This window comes from Cydia pomonella, chromosome 18, assembly GCF_033807575.1.
Source record: "Cydia pomonella isolate Wapato2018A chromosome 18, ilCydPomo1, whole genome shotgun sequence".
Taxonomy (NCBI): Eukaryota; Metazoa; Arthropoda; class Insecta; order Lepidoptera; family Tortricidae; genus Cydia; species Cydia pomonella.
In genome coordinates, this window is record NC_084720.1 from 16,123,577 (window position 1) to 16,145,252 (window position 21,676).

Genomic DNA, 21,676 nt, shown 5'->3' on the forward strand with positions numbered 1-21,676 from the left:
ATGAACCTCCAGGTCTATTTGTTATTTATCTTTGCCTCTGTATATTGTGTACAATATTATGTAATATGCTTATTACGACTGTTTGTGTTCTAAATAAAGTAAAATAAATGGGTACTTTTCAGGTTGAACCTATTGCGAAGAATATTTGTCTACATTGTTAGAAAGGGTTTATATATTATTATTATATTAAAAGCGATTATCAAACAAAATGTTGCAAATTACTACAGTTTTTGAGATTTTTCGAACTTTTAGTATGATCTAAGTAGGTACTTGCGTATTGGAACAGATACGATTTTCGGTTGCTTCTATTTTGGAGTCAAAAACGCTTATCGACCCGATTCGAAGAATGAAATACAATAACGATAAGTTCTGATTTAGATATCGTTTGTATGTCGTATAATTGACAGAAGTAGCTCGATTCGGGCAACCAATGTCACTTTGACGTTAGAAATATCGTAGATAGATCTTATTGGGATCACAGCGGAATCGAAATAAACGTCAATTTTGACACGTCGTTTAGCTATCGATCTTTTAAAGATCCAAGATCCAAGACCAAACCAAGATCTTAAACTTGTCTTAATCATTCTTCGAATCGGGCCGTATGTTTTTGCCAAGGCTGTCTGTTGGCGTCTCCGTTCATCCATGCCATAGCAGAGTGATAAAGAGTCTACAACATAGGCCAACAACTTTATACTATGTGCCCGAGCGCGTTCCATCTCAATTTTATGAACATCAAATTGACAACATTGGTTACCTTTCTTTTTGTAAGTTAAAATAAAACTAGGGGGCTAGTTACGAAATAGTTTGCTTCGAAGCTGCATACTTTATTAGCCATTTACCCACTTTTATCACGATAAACTAAGTAGCAAGTATTGTTAACTCGAAGTCTGGAAGATTAGGTACGAAACTTTAGTAGTGGCGGTTGATTGCATGGGTTAACTTTGGTTCAGTCGGCGAAGTTTTATATTAGTTTATTTATCGTAAAAACTAATTGAGGGCTGTCGAGGTGTAGGTACATAAAGTAAGGGTGCTAAGCTCGAAGACTTTTTCCACATCGGTGGCGAACAAGCATACGGCCCGCCTGATTGTAAGCAGAGGTGGTGGATGGTGATTGGTGAGTAGGCTTGTGTAGTACATATACTGAAGTCAAAAAGAGGCAATTCCCTCCACTGTGCTAGACCGAACTATTCTCGAATGATTCTGCTCTTAGTACATTTTAGTACACTACACGCAAAACGGAACGGGAGCGAGACGTGATACGTGATACTGACAGCAAAGCGATCCGCAGATCGATCAGCAGAGTGATCCGACTGAACTAACACAGAACGCGTGCGATGACGACCGGACGGCTCTCTACTGATATGAGAGAGACAGCATATAGCCGTTACTTCGTTGCAACTGCACGGGAGTAAACGAGAGAATTTCGAATCACACAAAAAAACCGTTCCGTTACATTATTTTGGTCAGTTTGTCTCGGTGTACTACTGTACTAAAAGACCGAACTAGTACATTTGTGAGATTGTACTAGTTTGGGGCGAACTTCTCAGTGAACGAGTACGCACAACGCTAGTGAGTGGAATTTCGTACATTGACACGTTTCCTATCTCTATCGAACGTGCTTATTATTGCTGTCCCGCTCGTACATTATCGATACGAAGGAAATATAATTATGCGCGTCCGATAGAGTTAGTAAATGGAGAGTCAGTGTATGAAATTCTTCGTGCTTCGCGTCTTTACTTTAGAGCTGAACGCATAAGATGGTCGGTGTTTTATCATCTGTCACGTTCTAACAAGTATGTAAGTGCGAAAGTGACGCATGATATGACAAGTAATAAAAATGTGACCATGATACCACCAAAAAATTATAGCATAGGTATGTGGCGTTCCATGCCTGAAGGGTCCATATGCTCCATTTGCATAAGGATCCTTCTGGGATGGAAAGCCATATATCTACGCCTACACATGCTATAGTTTTGAGAAATTTAATTATAATTTGAATTTCTGGCGCATTTAATGTACATTACTAAAAGCAACAGCAGAAATTCTGCTTCAAATGTCATTACGAATAAGGGTTAATCTTAGAAAAAGAAATAACCCGCGTCATAAGTTATGATGGCGTAACGCTTTTATAAGCTTCTTTGAACCTTTTCTAGTACATTACGATACAAGTGCGAAAAATAGGAAATTCGAAACGAGTGGCGATAAATTAAAACACGACCGAAGGGAGTGTTTTAAATCGACACGAGTTGCGAATTACCTATTCGCACATGTATCGTACAACGTTTTACAGTACATATGGCCCTTTAAATGTTCGACACAGTAACGTAATATGCTACTTCTCGCACTAGTGCTATAAAGTAGCCCCATATGTACTGTAAAGGTATTTTTCGTAATAGTCCTTTGCCGTCAAGGAAAAAACACTTCGATTAAATAGAACTTTGCATTTCTCTCGCGTTTCTTGTAATCTTCACTATAACTTGGAACTTTTTAAATCGAGAGTGAATAGACATCTTTTAGGTAAGCATGTTCCATCCTAGACTACATCGGCACTTTCCATCAGGTGAGATTGTGGTCAAATGCTTACCTTTTCGTAATAAAAAAAAAAATCTTATTAAAAGTTCTTGATTTTTGCCGCATTTGATAAAACCGGTGCTCGCCGTGAAAGTCTGGCTCACGCCAAACAAAACTTTGTTTGCGTTCGTTTAGCGTAAAACGATGTTTGGCCTCGGTTTAAATCAAAATATAAAGGTGCGGTTTATTTACCGTGATTGAAAAAGCATGGGGAATTGGGCATAACACGATTATCGATTGTTTTATGTACCAAATCAAAGATGTTGAAGATAGTATGTTGGTAGTAAGTTATAAAGTAAGTATACACACTGTATTGTATTCAGTACCCCTAGTGTAAATATTTTCGACAGCGAAACGTGACGTACGCGTTTGCGTTAAGTGTCATTTTGTATGAGATTTTTGACTTTCCAAAACGTCCCGCTTGGCGCGCTGTTCAAAATCCCATACAAAATGAGACTTAACCTAAACGCGACAGTTACGTCACGCTATCGAATGGAAGTTACACTAGAGGTACAGGTACCTACTCAAACTCAAGTCGGCTGGGACAAATAGTGGAAAAAAAACAACGTATAATGCTCGTAGTGCGTTTTTGACAGACTTGAACTGATTTAAACTTTCACAATTTTTACAACATTACAACAACAACACCGTCCTCGAAACGACGGAGGTAACTTTGCACTAACTTTGTTGCTCACCAATATGAAAAAGAACTTGACTATGGTAGACAACGTGCGGTTTTATCGCTAAAGAAGTAAAGAGTGATCTCTTCCAGACAAGTAATGTGAGTAGGGGATGCAGTGAGTGATAGAAGTTGAGAAATAATAATACCTAAACACACGAATAACTACATAACAATAACTTAATACGCGATTAAGGTTTGAAATCGCGAGAGGGACAAAACCTGCCTTTAGTATGGTTTACTTGAGAACTTGGAGAGTCTGTTATATTTAATTTTATGTTATTGAACCATAAAATAACGTAACATAAAGTGTTGATTAAGTAAGACTGCTTTGTTGAGCTTTAATAAATTTTGATGTATGTGTATTCAATGTCCTGCCTTTGAAGCCGGAGGTCCTGGGTTCCAATCTCGATAAGGGCAGATATGTGTTTGCCCTTACGTGTAAATATTATTATTATTTGTTCTAGAGTTATGGATGTGTTGGATGTCGTATTCTAGTACACGCAACACAAGCCTTATTGAGCTTACTTTTGGTCTAGGTTTGCGTAAAATTGCATCATAATATTTATTTAGCTATATGTATCCAATTTAATCTCGACTCTCGACGACACGTCAAATCTCGACTCAAATTCGCACGGGACCCTTTTACAAACTGTACTTTCAAAGATATTTCCTACAAACTGCCCGTCTTATAATATTACTCGTAATATAAATGTTGAGGTCTTTGTAAACTTAAGTAACCACGCAGTGTAATTATAGCACTAAAACTCGCACGACAAACCACTCAGTCCCATTAATTAAGTAAAGGTGCGACCAGACCGCAGCTTAAAAAACGGTCACGATACGGAATCGCAGTGACGCGTCGTATGCGTACCGTTTTTGACGCATGCTCCCCACACCGCTGCTTAAAAAACGGTGACGGTACGGAATTGCAGTGACGTGCTTCACGCGAATCTTTTTTGTTCGCAAAACAGTTGCGTATTTTACGTCACCGGTGTGGTGTCTGCCATAAGATCTCCGTGTAATATTTTTTGCGATTTTTACGCAGATCAATTTACGGTGCGTCAGCGTATTTTAAGCAGCGGTGTGGGGAGCATGCGTCAAAAACGGTACGCATACGACGCGTCACTGCGATTCCGTATCGTGACCGTTTTTTAAGCTGCGGTCTGGTCGCACCTTAAATTGCTAAATTCTGTCCACGATCCATAAATCCTTCCTAATAAAAACCGGGAAAATGGCGACAGGAGATGATCTTTATTGAAAACGTGCGAGGTCTCGCCACTCTCGCCTCGCCGACGGTATTATATAACTTATAGAAGGAAGTTATGTCGACTTTAAAATAGTCTCGACTCTCGAGCGAACGAGTAACAAAAACGATAAAGGGATTTAAACTTAAAGGATGCTGTTACTGTAATCTCTAGGGTTTTTATTTTTAGGTACCTATGTATGGTCGAGGACATTGATTTTTAAGCAGTTCACTTTACATTGGACAGCTCTTAGCATAAATATGTACACCCAAATTTACTTGAACCGCACACTGCTAAAGAATAAATTTCCTCGACCGTACAGTCAAGTGTAAAAATATGGGTGCACACATCTTATTTATAAATAAGGCCCATAGCTCTTATGTCGACGAAAAAATCGCTGGTAGCCAGCGGTAAGAGCGTGCGACTTGCAATGCGGAGGTCAGGCCGCGTAGCCATCGTGCAAATCGCTTACGTTTCGTAGCGATCGAAACGCAACTGTCACTGTCGCTCTAATATAGAAGAGTGATAGAGAGACACAAAGCGTTTCGTTGTTTAAGCGATAGCTATTGTCACCTTGGCCAGGCCGGCAGGGGTTCAAACCCCGGCTCGTACCAATGAGTTTTTCCGAACTTATGTGCAAAATACTCGTATCATTAGATATTTACCACCAGTCGCTTTTCGGTGAAGGAAAACATCATGAGGTAATCGGACTAATCCCAATAAGGGCCTCCGCTAGCTGACGCGGACGCCCGCCGCGTGCGCACGCTCGCGGGTCCCGTGGGCCTCCCGCGAAAACCTAATTACACTAACACTAAGACGTAATTAGAGGGACAGAGAAAAATGCTCGCAATTGACGAACTTCGATTTTCGCGGTTGTAGCCCTGATCCCAGGCCAAATCCGTCGCACGCGCCCGCGCCAGTTAGCGCTGTTCATACAATTTCTTATTAGACGGGGCGTCCGATCCGGATAATCCGCGTCAGCTAGCGGAGGCCCTAAGGCCTACTTTACCCTCTGGGTTGGAAGGTCAGATGGCAGTCGCTTTCGTTAAAACTATTGTTGCCTACGCCAATTGTCCTATGAGCCCTGGTAAAATGCTGAATCAACACGAGGAAATGATGATGAGCTCTTATGTCGGTGAATTAAATACTGCATGGGACATATTTTTGAGTAAGTTGTATGCCACCATATTTTTATACTTTACGGTACCTGTACCATCGTGTACACTTTAATTAATTAATAATAACACGTTAATTAATAACTCATAATTCTTATTGCAAAACCGATGGTTGGTTAAGTAAAAGTATGGCTGATGTTAGTATAAATATATATTATAAATGTGGCGCCATCTAATAGATCAAAGGCCAAAGGTATAGCGACATCGTTTCGAGCGATGGCGCCATAATCTTTAGGTGGTGCCCCGTCAGATGGCGCCACTTTTTGATATTTAACAAATTTAACACCTATCCGACCGAGACCGAGCAGGTTCGCTACAGTTTTCATTGAAAGTATTTACTATGCTTTTGTTTTGCGATTTTTTGTACGTTCAAAAGAATGTCCCCTATTTTTCGAAAATATTAACTTTATCAAAACATGATTGTTGGCGACCCTCGCTACTTCGTTTTGAAATACCTATCCAACAATGCCCCAGTCTCACACTATTGATTTGAAGCAAAAAAATAAACATTATAGTATGGGAGGTACTCTAAAAGAACTCTTTATGTAGTTTTTATTTTACTGTTCTGCCGCCATGAATGATTTATGCATTCGTGCCAAATTGCAGCTTTCTAGCACTAACTAGCAAAGAGCAAAGCTGCGGACCGACAGTTGACTACGGAACCCTAAAAAGAACCTTTCTTAAGAATTATCTTTTTAATACTTCCATTTCACGATACTTTCTACTATTTCAGGGCATGAACTTATAACTACTTAAACAATCGTTAACTACTTTTGCTGCTCGGCTTAGATTCGTAGAAGTTAGTAAATAACTGGTCAATTATTACAACTTTCTAAGTTTTCCATTATTATTGTACCACGTGTATCGTTCGGATCTATAAATAGAGGCTTAATTAGGGTTACTGATAATTTATTTGCTTCTGTCTCCTCTGATCTATTTACGAGTTCTCGGTGAAATTGAATCGATTAGGTATTTATCTTGCAAACTATTTATCAAGGGTTGATATTTGCACGAATTATAATTAACTAGTAGGAAATGTATTGTCTAAAAAAGAGAAACCTGCAGTTGAAGCACGGTCACATTTTTATTACTTGTCACTAAGCCTATTACTTTCGCACTTACATACTTGTTAGAACGTGACAGGCTTATTGACAAGTGTTAATAAATCGACCGTGCTACAGCCACTGATTGGTATTGAAATAAAATTAGTATCACACTTAAGTATCTCCTTCTTCCTCGCGTTGTCCCTGCATTTTTGCTACGGTGCATGGAAGCCTGGGGTCCGCTTAGCAGGTAATCCCCAGATAGGCACTAGTTTTCACGATGTTTTCCTTCACCGAAAAGCGACTGGTAGATATCAGTATTTCGTACATAAGTTCCGAAAAACTCACACACGCATACACACTTAAGTATACATATTATGTTATAATTCAAAATACTAGACATTAGTACGGAAATAGTCTGTAAAACTTCACATAATTCTCGATTAAGACATGTTTTTAACTCCTAAAGGCTGCTGCGGCCTAGTGTAGACCATAATAATGGTTATATAACTCCAAAAAATATTCTTCATTAACGAAATGAAATACCAAGAGCAATTTCACTTCTTAATGCATGACGCTTATCATTATAATATTTTATTATGCTATACATACATTTTACATTTATACTATGTAGATACATAAATAATTATTAAAATTGGATATAAATTAATAACTTCTATGTGGTACGTTGTTCTCTTTAGTCAAAATCAATAATATCAGTATGTTCGTAACATACTGATTTGATATTGATATTTTATTTTATTTTCGCATTCAGGATTTGAATTTCAATACAAAGCTCTGAACATCTGCTAGTAAATTATATTTGTTGTCTTGGATTTGGATAGGAAGTATAATTAATAATCAAACGAACTTACCTGTGAAGTTTGATTACAATTATACGAGTATCCAAATCCAAGACAACAAAAACCGCCCCCCTATCCCCAAAAATGAAAATAAAATAGTCTCTGTTAATAACACAAAAATAACTCTGAAATAATGACGGGTACTGGAGGAGCGATGTTCGAGCAGGAACGCAGCGTAGCGAGTGAGAGGGACAGCGCGAACTTGTTTTTTAAATATTATATCTCTAAAATGTGTGACTTGGACGGCACGATAACGTGTACTGCTGCTAGTAAATTATATTTGTTGTCTTGGATTTGGATACTCGTATAATTGTAATCAAACTTCACAGGTAAGTTCGTTTGATTATTAATTACAACACTACAAATTTGGATAACTTACCTATTGACGCATAGAAAAATAAATACTTATTACATGAAATACACTGTTAACAATCAAAAATATGTATTATTTAATAAACTAACAATGTTTATTTGAGTGACAATAAGATGAAAGTCAATTTTAATGTTTCTGTACTATTCATTCTATTCTTGGCTCTATTTTCATTGTTAATATTTAATAATAATAATTTATTGAAATGTAATGTTATTGTAATTGATTATGTTAATATATAATTTAATGTAATATAATGTAAATAGGTTTTTTAAAATATTTTGCATACGTACTAGTATAAAGTATTGACATTATCTGGACATAATATCATTGACTGTACCATCTTATCTATACATAATGTTAAGCAAATAAACGCATTTTATTTTATTTCATTACTGATTGTCAAGTATCTATATCAGTTAACTGAAGAGGTTGACAAATGATTAATAATTACGAAAATACTATAGGGACCGTGCGCGTTGGAGGGTCTGCCATCTTGTGGTCTGAATCGGAACCATAAACAGGCACATTTACACGTCAAGTGTTTTCTTGTGCATAGTAGGTTCTGCCATCTTGTGGGCTACATCGGAACAAAAAACATCACATTTACGCCTCGCGCCAAAAATCTGACGGCTCCTGTGCTGCCTCCTACAGTTCATGCACGCTCTCTATTTGGAATCATACTCTATGTAGCGTGACGTCATTTTTCCGTCAACGGCATAACATGTACGGGCCCTGGTAAGCAGTCACCGTAGCTTATGGACGCCTGTAACAACTCCGTTTAAAATAATTTTAACTCAATTTACATTTTTTACTTCAGCACCTTATCCCGCTCCTCGCAAACGCTTTCTACACCTACTTCGCCTCAAGTTGCATCTATTATACTGTGATCATTATTATCTCGAGAAGACTAGAAAGAAAAATCCAGCCTTAACTCTCACTAATGTAAAGTCTAGCTTGCCCTGGATTTTTAATTAATTACGAAACGTAGACTGAGAAAGTGCTAGACTATTACGTCTAAAGGCTGAGATTATGTTGAGTGTTCTAGACCGGCGCAAACAAGGTCCCGGGGACCCTTTGATATTATAAGTAACTTTGTTTGAATAGCATGTAAGGCCAGACTTTGCAAAGTGTCGTTATAACTACATAATTTGTTATATTCACTAAATTGATAATACTGTCAAGAGCAGTTTGTACAGTATTGTTATATTAAAATGACAAGTTTTCGTTGTCTTTGAGGGTTTAATAGGCCGTCGGTTTGGATTTGATATGAATTATTTATGAGCACTCATGTAAAGCACTTAAATCTGACTTAAACTAAAACGTATATTGCTTGTCTTTTAACGGCCCGATTCGAAGAATGATTAAGACATGTTTAAGATCTTGGAAAGATCGATAACTAAACGACATGTCAAAATTGACGTTTATTTCGATTCCGCTGTGAACCCAATAAGATCTATCTACAATATTTCTAACGTCAAAGTGACATTGGTTGCCCGAATCTAGCTGCTTCTATCAATTATACGACATACAAACGATATCTAAATGAGAAGTTATCTGAACCAGAACTTATCGTTATCGTATGTCATTCTGCGAATAGAGCCGTTTGTCATTGTATATGAACACTAATGAATATTATTAATAACCAAAAGAATAGAAGTTCGAGCTGCTATTGTGTTAGTCATGAGGAGTGGGCTTAAAACGTACGTTTTCGCGTACTTAGGTACTCACAAGAGTACAGAATAAATAATAGTACTACGTACTAAAAGCCCTGTTTAGGGTATACCAAACGTGCGTAAAACTTTGCCGATTATATATACTTATGTGTTGTCAGCATTACTGCCATTGTTTTTGTAACTGGCTGCGATGCAGTGTCCACTTGTTTTAGACATATTTTTGCGACTTTGCGACACCAGTTCTGGTGTAGCGATTTACCCCTGACAAAAACCAACAAATTAACCAATTAAAGTATCCTAATAAAGTGCACATCTGGGTGTCTAGCCAAGGTGACGAATCGCTTGCATTACGACAGCGAAACGCTTTGTGTCTGTATCACTCTTTCATATTAGTGTGACAGGTGACAATTACCTGACTTGTCATCATGAGGTCGGGATGGATGAATGTCATTCGATACCTCTCTGGAAGGGAAATATGAGAGGTCGCTTCCGCCGGCTGTGGCGGGTCGCTCCCCACCGATGTGGGGATGTCAATCCTCGTCGTTTTGTGGACGATGTATGCTGCTGGTGTTGGCCAGATCTTCTCTACTGATCGTTACACAACCCCATGACCCCTGAAAGGTCGGGATGAACCGCCCTTAGGCCTAGTTAATGCCAAGTTTACTACTACTACTAAGTTAGGGAATTTATCATTTTAACATTGCTAAGGCAGTCGTGGTAAGGCCTAGTTAGTATAGTTCCCTAGTTGCTTGTTAAAGTTAAATACCTGGCTAGCTTAAGTCCAGTGGACATCATGGTTTATATTTCAAGTTAAATCGAATAAAAAAGAAATAATGAAACGTGTCCTCTAAACGGATGTCAAATCATACTCGTACAATAGCGCACAATAACATTAAAGTTCGTATAGAAATTCTAATTAATTTATATCTTTATACACGCTTTTAAAACTTTAAATGGGACATTTAGATGAAAATTGAAAACGTGCGTGTATTTTTAATTTCATGATAGCCCGTCGCTGTAACACGAACTTTTTTCATTACTGTATGTCATTGAAAAGTTGCTGGATGCGACACAAAGTGAAAAAATGTAATAACCCATTTACATTAATCATATTTTTAAGCTCTAATACATTACTCTAAACCTACTTCACTTTAAAAAGTATACTTATAGTAGGGGAGAGAGTAACTCCAAAGAATCCCCTCTTGGGCTCCCCTATTATTATTATTAGTAGTAGTAAATTCTTTATTGTGCAAAAACACATAATAAAAGGAACTTACAATTAGGAAAAGCTAAGTACAAAGGCGAACTTATCCCTTCAAGGGATCTCTTCTAGTTAACCTTTGAGCAGTTATGTATTAGTTATGGTGTACTTTAATACATGAACATTAAAATTCAACTACGAAAATGAAACATCCCACGCTGAATTCGATTTGAAATTTTATTTAGGTAACACTACCGCCAGAGTCAGGCGTTCGCTGAAATGCTGCTAAACTTATTTTATTACAGAGTGTTATGTTTTGGATTGGAGCATTCCATAAGCCATAGATGGTCTATGCCATAAGCTGATCTGTACTCTGTACAAACGCAATTGATTTCGTACTTTAATTATACGGGACAACGGTTGACAATTACGTGAAATGCTCCTGTTATGTAGACGTTGGGTGCAGAGGGCCTACCGCCAAATACGTTTTTATTTTTTATTTTTATTAAAAAAAAAACTTTATTGCACAAAAGAAAAATTTAATGTACAAAAGGCGAACTTAATGCCATGAGGCATTCTCTATCAGTCAACCTTAGGGCAAAGCAGAAAATATTGTAGGCGGTGCGTTTAAAACTAAAATAAATTATTATTGAAAGAATTAGAGTCCTAATACACATAAATTAATTGTAAATTACTTAAATACATAAAGACACATACATACATTACATAAATAAATATATATATACATAATATACAATACGTTCGACGTGTTGCGTCTCTTTCGCACTTGCAAATTCGTACGTAAGTGTGACAGGGAGGCAACACGTTGAACGTGGTTCGCGGTAGGCGGTTCAGATATGGTGTTGATTACATTTTACAAAAAAAAAAAAAATATTAGAGTAAAAGAAGGTAAAATATATTTAATAATCAAAAAAGCGGCCAAGTGCGAGTCGGACTCGCGCATGAAGGGTTCCGTACCATTTATGACGTATTAAAAAAAATCTACTTACTAGATCTTGTTCAACATTTTACCACTTTGGACACACAATTTACCACTTTGGAAGTCTCTCGCGCAAACTATTCAGTTTAGAAAAAAATGATATTAAAAACCTCAATATCATTTTTGAAGACTTTGAAAGTGGCATAGACCCTTACGCTTAGGTCAAAAGGTATAAGGGTTAAAGTAGGGATTAGGGATTAAAACCATTAGGGCGGGTTGTACGAACGATCCATGAACTTGATAAACTGATACATTAAATATGGCGCCAGTCCATTATCTAATTTTCAATGGAGGACTATCGAGATGTCAAGGCGTCATAGAGTGCGCTATTAAGACAGAAGAAAGATGACATCAAGAACAACTGAAGATATCCTGTCAATAAATCCGCACACGAGAAGGAATGGGAGGACGTCGGTGGCGGTGGATGGATCTAACCTACTGGATGTCGGGAATCGTGGGCGTATCATGTTAGTATTCGCATCCGTACGTTCGTAGAGTACCTTTCATACAAAGATGTTTACTAAATATCACGCGAGATGGCGCTGTCCCGGGAGCGGCGATTTCTACATCGCGCTAATGAAATTTTTGTTAGGATTGTATATAAGGTTTGGGATTATTTGTATTGTATTATATTGGCTTTAAATGTGACTGGTCGTAAAATTTTATTGTTAATGATAACACGATTAAAGTGAGTTTTGAAGGTATTTAGGTAGTCATACAGTTGGAGAGAACACATTAGATCCTTTAATCGTACATGATGATGACTTAATGAGGGCATACAATGATAGATATTCAACTCACAGTCTTTACTAGACAATACTAATTACAAATCATAGCACTCGTTACATTAGGCTGAATAGACCAGTAGAGTAGATATGTAAAGGGCAATGGCATTAAGGTTCAAAAGTGACAAACCTTCTAATTCCGTGACTATACATGAAAACTGTGGAGATAGGGAATCATCAGTTTAGATAAAAATACAACCCCACCATGAATAACAATCGACAATATTTGAAAATCAAATAGAACTTGGATTTTATTTCGCGAGAGCTTGGATTTTATTTTCTTCGGTGGCTAAGCCATTAAAGAGTTCTCAAATGTAAGAGCATTCAAAGCGTTACATAAATAGCTTTTATTTACTGGAATCTGTTGCCTTCAGTCCCAGGGGTCTAGAATATTGGATATTTATACGGATTAATCTAATAGCTGAACGCGTCCGTGAAGGGACTGGCCTTCCTCTGAGGGGTTACATCTAGACGTGTCATTGTCAAGTCATATTCTTCAGGAATAGCTCGCGTGTTCACATAGTTAGGTTGTGAAGTAAAAACTGGCGCGAAGTATCGAACTACCAATCCTTTTTTACTTAATACAGTTAGAATATGTTAAAAAATACAAAAAATCCTTAACGAAATGAAACGGACGAACCTATTTGTATGAAAAACACAGAGTTAGCAGCGACGTATGTTGGCAGCGATTTTGAAAGCCCAGCGAGCAAAGCACGGACGCATTTTTTCTCCTGTCACCATGCCTGTCACGTTCTAACAGGTATGTAAGTGCGAAAGTGACAGGTATAGTGACAGATGATAAAAATGCAACCATGCTGCCACCGCAGATAAAAATAACACTGGCACTGTCTGGGCTAGCAAAATCGTAGCCAATTTTAACGTAGCTTGGTCTAATTTGATTAATCTTAATTAACCCGCTTAAGAGCTACGATGACACATACAGACACACAAACGGACACACAACCACACATAGTGGTCAAACTTATAACACTCTTCTTCTTGCAATGGGGGTCAAAAATATTAGTAGTCGATCTCGCTCGCGTGATTTACTGTCGTGGTGCACGCGTGCTAAGTCTACTGGAATCCAATTAGACTCCAGAAAGTGACAACGGTTGACATGGCCACATCATTATTTTTGTCATTGTTTAAAATTAAAATTTCTGTAGAATTTTGCGCCTCCTTTTGGCCGGTTGTCTTGCAGAACTTGACAGTTTTAAAATAATATCATAAAAGTTGCGACATCTTAGTAAAGTACCGTCCTATTTTTTTCTCGAATCAAAACCCTCGATGTACTTGGCATTTACAATATAATAAGGATCTATATATTCAATAGAGCAATTTTTCCTCCGATGCGTGCAGAATAGAAGTGCAATAATACTCGTACGAATACGAACGTATACGTACAGCCAAGCTTACCTATTATTCAGACCGACTTAGTCTTTTGATGTGCCAACCGATTGGCCAAGTTCATATATGGACATTCAAATTTTAAGGAATACTTATGCAAACTTTTCAGAACTAATGTAATGTTTATTAATAAATTACGGTAATGTGTCAAAAAGAAATGTAAATTTGCACTCTGTTCTTTCAGTATAGTATTCTATAAGGACTAGAGTAAATAAAAAATCCTTTGGAACCGGCCTCTTGCTCTAATTTCGAATGAGACAGAACAAAGCTAGTTTTTAACTTTATATGAATCATCTTCATAGCTTTCAGACTTGATTAATCTTGAGCCCTATTCAGATTTAACAACGTATTACGGTTTTGATCTTTTTTATTACGACCTTGAAGATCACTCTCGCTAATTGGTTCATGCGAAATGAAGAAAAAGTCGTACGTGAAGTGCGTACCAATAACCAAGACAATAAGGGTAGTATCAAAACCATTGAGGTAGAGTAATAGTCGGCATCTGTAACAAAATGTTTCCGCCCCTCAATGAAGTTCCGGCACTTCATTGCGTTTAGTACGTCTCCGACTACTGGCGAGATGCCACGCATGTCACTAAAATAAATATTAAATAAGTTTTTGGCAAAAAATTAATTTTTGGTTCAAGTTTTTATCGCTGACTGTACTTTTTTTCCACAGGCAACTAATACTCATCGAGACAATTCTAAAAACCCCAAACACAATTAGGTTGCGTTGTTTTATCACAGAGTTCCTATGGCTACCTCCTGTCTTCATCATCAGATAAGCTTGATGGTACCATAATATTGCATTGTAACCCAACTTACATATGTATGCAAATTTTCAGCTTCATCGGTAACCGGGAAGTGGGTCAAGGGCAAGTTAAATAAAAGCTTGTAAAATAACTTATGTGCGTTATAGAAATGTATTACAATAAATAATAATATCAAGAAACATAATAAAACATAACATAACAATCCACTTCGAAAAAACTCTTGTTTTAAGCTCATTTAGATTATTTTGAAACACACCACTAAACACTCGCAGTGGTATAGTCAGCATCAAAAGTAGCTGATCAAACAAGGTTTCAAAAGTATACGACTTAAAAAATGCGCTAAATTATAAGGGTAACCCTTATTAAGGGATTGCAAGGCATATAAGATAGCAGTTAGCATTTGCAAAGGGCTAGCTTTATTTTTTGCAAAGTTTTTCGGTAAGGGGTAGTCAAATGAATGTGCTAGCAATTTAAACTGGACAGTTTTTCAATGGGTTAGCCGTGTTTAAGGGACGCCCATTGAAAGGCTTTTATCGCGGAAAGGGTTGTCCGGTCCCTGATACCGATTTTTCCCACTGTTTTCAAATATAAAAACAGTTTTCCGAGTGGGTATAAGTGCCTGGGTAATAAAATTATATTTCAACGCTGACTTTCCCTACATGGTTAATAAATAAACATTGTTATATTACCTATTTCGATAGTAGCATTCTTTCAATGCGTTCCGGCTTTTCTCTTTAAAGCAGTATACGGTTTCTTCACCATCCCAAATGGTCTTTGGTAGTGGATATTTCTTCCTTAGCCTGTATTTATCCACAGCACCTGTACACATTCTGTAACAGCTTAAAAAAAGTTGATGGTTCTATATGTAGAACAATTTAGACTGTAAAAGATATACTTTTGAAAGTAAATTTTAGAGAATTATCTTTATTTAGAAATCCGGAATATCAGATACTTTTAGCGCGTTGTTTCATCCGCTACTATTAATGCTGACTGTACGCCATTTTCTTTGGCGTATAGATTATATTTCGCAGTAGTATCACGTAGGTTTTAGAACCATTAGTGATTGCTTACCTTATCGTTTGCAGAATATATATGCACATTTATATTACTTATTACTCTATTTATTATATTAGAGAGTGTATTATGCTAATAAGCGCGATTTGATCAAAATTGCTACGAGTATTAGAGTTAAGTAGAAAGAGTTTTATGAGTTGTTTTGTAAATTTTAATATCGTCAGTGCCACATATGTAAAACAATCAATACACATGTAAGGAAATAAATACATTTTATCTAGATTATTTACAGTGCGTATGTAAGCAGGAAATGAATAGATGTCATAACAGTTTCGCCTCTGGCTAACTACGCTTAGTCTTTAGCTTAGTGACAGACGTCAGACGCCAAAAATGGCGGACACAATGTACATAAAACATCATAAACACATTAAAATATAATACAGTGGTACTCGTAGCTAAACTGTTCAATTTTAGCTACCTTTAGCAAAGCTACCTTTAACTTTTTATACATCAAGATTTTTCACGAACGCTTAAGGTCTGCTAATGACCTTCAGTTTTTTCAATAAAAAAGGCCTTCACAGTTTTTAAACTTGATTAATCTGGGTAAAAACTCAATCTGAAAGCTTTGTGGAAACTGAAAAAGGGGCAATAAATTACCTTTAGAAGTTTTTCGTGTCTTTTTCCAAGGCTCGTAAGTTAGAAAGTTGTCTGAAACTTCTCACAGCCTTAAGACGCTTTTCTACTAAATAAGTAATTATTGGAGTGATTATTTAATTTAATCTGACCGTTGTTCCTTTCACCCGGGATATTTGTAAAAAATGCTAAGTAAAATAATTACCGACTTTAAAAGTTAAAAAAATGTAATTAATAATTCAAGATTAAAAATGTATTCTGCCTCAGGCCTCAAGGGCTCTTTTACAAGTCAATACAACATTTACAGAAACATCATAATTATAGTGACAAGCGACATGAAAAATACATAGCAACATTTATAAATACAACAGCCAATACCTGGGTAAACATCACATTATAATAATCTTAAAATAAATAAATACTAAAGTATGATAGAGATGTATTAGTAGTATGGTTAACAATACATTAAATTTGGAGATGTAAAAGGTCCCCAATGTCAGAGTACTAATACCAATAAGATTTGGAGTTGTAAAGTCTCTCCAAGTGTAGAAATTAAATTAATATTAAATAAATCGCGTCAAGCATGTTAAGGTAACAGTCTTATCAACTAATGTTACAGAATACATAGCTAGTATGTATCCAATAAGTCAAATATATTATACAATACTACAGAGACGTATAGTCTCCACGGTTAATACGTTAAGTTTGGAGATGGAAAAGGACCCCACGGTCTGGGAAAGCTCTGTAATAGCTCTGTAGCCCTGAATGCCTCCTGAATGTTATGGATTTATTTTACGAATCTATGTACGAATGTAGATTTTATATAACCACAAACTAGGAACTAACACAGCAAGGCAGAAATAGGAATCGATCAACGTATGTATCTCTTTGGGATCCACATCTACATTTGAAGTATTTTACACATTTTACACGTGCCTTTTTTCAGCGAGACAAAAGTCTATTGCTAGTTGCCGTTTTTAACCGACAACTGCTGCTGGATGTTTCCTGAATAGTGCGAATGGATTTTAACTAAAATATGGTCAAATATGCTCCGATGAGTCAAACATATTTTTTCAGACATTTGACGACTCTTAAGTAGCTTTGATGTATTTATAGCACTATCTCGCACATCTCTCTATAGATGGTTTTTTATCATGAGAAAGAAGGTAAGCGATTTTAACGTTTCTTTTTACTGTAAAACACTTTTAAGAAATAAGTCACGGCAAATATGTAAATATAACAATTATAAATCATATACGATCATTTAGGTACATTTTTTTGCTTTTATTAAGTAATAAATTAATTTTTGACAAGCAGAAACGTCTGCGAACGATGCTATTAAGCTTAGAATAAATTTAAAAGTGGAAAAAGTACTGCGTTGGGTGAGACTTGAACTCAGGGCCTCTGGATCGATACTCCAGCGCTCTGCCATCTGAGCCACCAAGACCTCATCCATAGGCAGGAATTTTTTTCCACTTTTAAATTTATTCTAAGCTTTATGTTACAGCTGTTTAAAAAATATCTTATATGTGTGTATGGCCCACTCACACATGCATAGCGTAGTTAATAAGTATTTTCCTATACACACCTCAGTCTTCAATAAATCGTAGAACAAGCAACACTCATTTGTATTATTCAAAAAACTGAAAGATCCAAAATCAACCTTATTACAATCACCACTTTATAAAGTAATAGTTACTGATTTTTAAAGATTGTTTACCAAAAAAACAAACTATATAACACCGGTCTAAAGGTTAACAAGGGTCGCCGCCGTTTAAAGCTAATTGCTCATTAGGGCAAAGACGTCGTGGTTTATTGTGCCTAGGGGCTCGTGAGTGTTGCCACGGTTTCTCGGCAATGATTTAGTGCTGGAAAAGCTGGAGAGTTGTAATTGGTAAGGTAAAATATAGACGTAGGTACAATTAAGCTTCTGAAAACTACGCTGGTTAACAAGCGAATCCGAAAGAGGGTAGCTTTGGTAAATATCCCGTTCCTATAGTATAAAAAGAAGGCATTATTGTTGTAGTCTCAAACTCATATTCGTTTCGTGTCTACGAAGCATTTTCGCTACATCCCGGTAAACTGAGGTTACTTTGCATCGCGGGGAAACTCTGATCATAGATTTTTGAGAAATAGGATGTTGATTATTGAACGCAATCTTAAGAATTTTATGATAACTTTAACATAAATATATGATGAAGTGTTCAAAAATATATTCTATCTTCTTCTTCCTTGCGTTGTCCCGGCATTTTGCCACGGCTCATGGGAGCCTGGGGTCCGCTTGACAACTAATCCCAAGATTTGGCGTGGGCATTAGTTTTAGTTTTAGTCAAAAATATATTCTATATAGTTTCAAAATAGATTATCAGTGTTTCCCAGCGATAAAAAGTAACCCCAGTTTAACAGGTATCAAAAAAGCCATTTTGTCGGCTACGATCATACTCGTAGTTTAGCAGTAAATGAGTAAAAGTTTTGTTCGTCAAACTAGGTATGATTGTATATAAAAAAGGTTGACGTCACACCTATAAATGTATATGATTTCTATTTACATTTATTTACCCAGACACGTACTAAGCAAATCAAGAGCAACTCTCCTCCGGCGAAAACGGAGGCGCAATCACGCACTTTTAGCATGATTTGCGACTAGTCGTTTACCGACAAATGACCCAATTCTCTACTGTGTAATGACAATTAGTCCAGTCCTTTATGGCTGTTGCTGGCCTTTTGATTATGTACCTTATTTATATAACAGGAAGGTCTAGTTTTATTTGAATAAAATAATCTATTGTCGAATTTCTGCGGCGACTATTAAGTATTTATATTTATTGATGTCACGAAATGAAGTAGTTATTAGGGTAACCGCAAGTAATGTATTGTTTGGTGTATCATACGGGTACAACTCGCTGCTGCCCGCTAGCTAGTTGTTGTCCTAAAAATGAACATTGTTTTGTTATTTAGATCGCACTTCTATATAAAATAAATAAATGAAAACATCCATTATTACGTCAGTCGCTGGGGAAAGGAAAGGAGATAAAATTGCAAACTATACAATTCAACAAGCTTTCAAAATATATTTCAGTTAACATTGGACACAATAAAATATTGGAAGCGTCTCCCAAAAGGCGCTTGAAAATAATTTATTCATTTAAATGTTGTGGTTTCTTTGACAAACCAATCTATGAAAATGTTCCCGAGTAATTACTTTAGTAACAATACTCTACAAGGCGCTTGAAATTTCCATTAAAAGAATTATTTATTTATTCAAATCAAGTCAGAGTCGAATTTAAAAGTTATTTTTACAGTACAAGTAATCTAGATCGTTGCTCCGAGCCCCTAGTGTAAATTTATTCGATTTAGTAACGTGACGTACGCGTTTGCGTTAAGTCTCATTTAGAATGGGATTTAGAAACAGCGCGCCAAGCGGAACGTTTTGGAAACACAAAATCCCATACAAAATGAGACTTAACGCAAACGCGTACGTCACGTTACGCCATCGAATAAATTTACACTAGGGGTACCGAACTCATTTAGACTTCACACGGAGACCGTTAGGGCACTATTACATTATCCTATACGTTTCGGATATGGCTATCGCTATCCCAATTCAATTGTATTAAGGGTTTATTTAAATGACAGGCCGGTATACCTACATAAATCCCTACATTACGGTGGCAGGCCGTAGTTATATTATAATTTGTGACCACGACCTTCAAACGTCCCACTTTGTCGCTTGCCATAAGGACACCTTGTCAGGTTATTTGTATAAAGATACAAGCAAATCTCATCCCAATGGCAAGGGACGAAGTGGAACGTTTTGCCGACCGCTGACTTGACCTATGCCCCTTAGATGGGACAGACCGCGGTCACATTTAATTTAAATACAACATTTCATGATTACAGCATTCCGTATACCTGGGTCTCTATTGTTTCCCATAAAGTTTTAAGTCATAATGTATTGTTTGTCCGCATTTTCGTTAGTCATAATTTGGTTTTTAACAGAAACGCGTAACTTTTCAGGATTGCCATAAAACAAACCTAACCTAACCTAACCTATCTATAGAATAACCTGAGGAAATTCCTGAAAAGTTAACGGTTTCAGAGTTATGACTAATGATAATATGACTATCATTACATTATGACTTACAATAATTATGTCAAACAAAGGGATCCGCGTATACCTACATACGAACATAGAAAATGTAAATTATGGTATCTAACTCTTTATCGCTCTTGCCCATTTGGACGATAGAGAAGCTGACAATATTAGGTTTGATGTTCGCGATATGCTTTCCTGAGTATATTTATGAATTATGGTATTTTGTATAAAAAATACCATAGAGACCAGCTGGTTTTGAACCCACAACCATCTATTACTACGAACGAGTTTTGTTTTGTTATACACGTAGTTTGGCAAACCCTTTTTCTACTGACAAAGTGGGTTTGCCTGATTATATAATCCAAATCAGAAAAAACTCCTTTGACTCAGACAACAGATAATTAAAAAGTCGTGACTTTTACTTCGGATTGTACGACGCGACCTTATACATTTTGAATGTCGAAGCACGATTTCAGGGCTTTGAATTATGGAAACTTATTTGCTCTGTCGATGAATGCGGTTATACCCTCATCAATATAGTGTAATGTAAAGCGCCCTTACAACTAAATTGAATTTGGAGCGTACATAATTCCATTTTCGAAAACGGTTCTCGAACTATCCACGCGTGACCTGGCTGAAGAATTAAGCCATTAGGTTGGACATATAATATGCTAACAGAAACATCCTTAACTGACCAATGGTGGTCTTTATGTCTTTGCCATAAAGTTTACAAACTGTCAGAGTGGACAGATGATCCTTTGTTCAAGGGTAGAAACAAATCAACGTGAAAGCTGGGAATGTTGGTTAGACGAACTTGGCATTGAGGTAACCGATTGAATTGAAACGTAATGGCCCACGACATTCGCAGTCTCCTGCCGCTGGGGACCGATGATGGCGGCCGAGATAAATGCGGTTTAAAAGGCAATCCTTTTAAAATTGTAGTTCAGTTTCACTCTGTTTTGCTTTTGTTTTTTAAAATGGCGTAAATCAAGGCTTAAGTCTTTTTCATGCGTTCCTCGTGCGCCTAATGTTTAAGGACGATATTTGCCACATTTTCAACAATCTCTCCTGGCCAATGGTTTAAGCTCCGCAGCGAACGAAACGCAACTGTCACTGTCGCACAAATAAGGAAGAGTGTTAGAGA